Here is a 1,650-nt window from a genome sequence, read left to right as displayed (position 1 = left end):
TAAAAAAAAAAAAAAAAAAAAAAAAAATCGCAAAATGTTACCAGTATATTTATTACTAAATATAAATTTCTTCTTCATAGTGTAAATTATGTTGAATGTTATATTAAACGTGCGGATCATAACAACACGCGTACGAAGCTGCTACATAAATTTATCATCGCGCTCGCGCGTAATCCTTCGACCAATAAAAGCACAGACGTCCCGCACGATACTAAAAGGAAAACAAAGGACGAGGATATTTGAAAAATATCCGCAGTATCGGGAGGATGGGATGAGAAAAAAAAAAGAGAGAATATTCCGCATCTTACAGTCCGCAATATTCTTGGCGCGTGAGTCGCCGAGCGAAAAGGGGAGCGAAAAGAAAGTTCCCCTCTCGAGAGGAGTCGATGCAAAATTAATGTCGGGCATAAATTCGCGATGCGTCTTTATAAATCAAAACCGCGATCGCGTTAAGAATCCGTACGCGGGGATATATACATGCCGCGTTTTCCACGTTGCGGCCGTGGTACGCACGCGGAATAAACAACGAGATAAACATTACGATGTTGCCGCAGTCCGGGGCTTCATCCGTTATTAATGCCCCACCCCGTGCAGCAGGTATAACGTAGGAGCGCGAATCTATGCGCGAGGCGCGCCGTGTCTTGCGGAGAATTTATGAGGATCAGTTGGATTTACGTTTCGAAAACCGCCCGGAAAGAATTGTAGGGCGACGTATTGCCGCATCGAGATTAATTTTTATTCGACGAGATACGCAGCGGCAAGTACCCTTTCGTATTATCCATAAATAGAGCAACTCTATTTATCCTCCGCATTAAAATTATGCCAAAATGAGAGGTCGCATCTTTCATCTCGATAAAGTTAGCGTTTCTCGTATATCTCTAATATCGTCAATATATCTCGATATATAAAGAAAATTTATATTATATTACGATTAAAATTAATAGGAAATATATTATAAATTAACAATCATATCCCTTAAAACCTTCAACGGTCAGAATTCGATGTCCTAGGTCCTAGAAGATAACGAAACGACATTACAGTCTGAAATTCGGAAGGGTGGAGCGATGCCGCGGGGTTCTCACATATACACAGGACATACATACGTATATGAGCGCATACGCATCTCGCGAGCATACATATTACAATTATAGAGAGTATAGTCGCGCGTGGACGATAGGGCGAGTGTCCTCGGACGGCACACGATCGTCCGAGATAACTATGAATCCTAACAGTTTCGGCTTGCTCGTGACATGTTTGCCGAAGCGTGCGGCACCGACTCCGCAATATCATGCATCAAAGGACAAGCTAAACCATGGTCCATCGTGTCATCCTCAGAGCCGGCGCAAGCCCGCTCGACCGTTATGACGTAGTGCTGAGCGCCGGGCCTCCATGTCACGACTAGTTCGTCTTCTCCGCGTTGCCTCTGCCGCCGTCATCCGTTCGGTAATTGTTCGATGAAGAATTAGCCGGGAATTAGCTGGTTGCGAGTGTCGCCCCGGTACGGATCGCGCACGGGTGTCTCGTGGAGAACGATCGCGATTTACATACAGACTATCATTGATGTCGAAATCACGAGAAATTTTCTTTTAAAGGATATTCCGCAGTGTGTAATAAATTTTACGCAATAATAAATAGTATTTAATAAAATTA

At 43.5% G+C, this 1,650-nt stretch overlaps 1 protein-coding gene across 1 annotated transcript in view; it reads right to left on the bottom strand.

The window, feature by feature from the left end:
* The window catches only part of LOC115239936 (shematrin-like protein 2), a 21,759-nt gene that overhangs the window by 3,110 nt on the left and 16,999 nt on the right, over positions 1-1,650 (bottom strand). The gene's annotated exons all lie outside the window — the stretch shown is intronic.

Source organism: Formica exsecta, unplaced genomic scaffold, assembly GCF_003651465.1.
Source record: "Formica exsecta isolate Colony F162 unplaced genomic scaffold, ASM365146v1 scaffold4, whole genome shotgun sequence".
Classification (NCBI taxonomy): Eukaryota; Metazoa; Arthropoda; class Insecta; order Hymenoptera; family Formicidae; genus Formica; species Formica exsecta.
The sequence above is the reverse complement of the archived record's forward strand: the minus strand, read 5'-3'. Positions and strand labels throughout refer to the sequence as shown.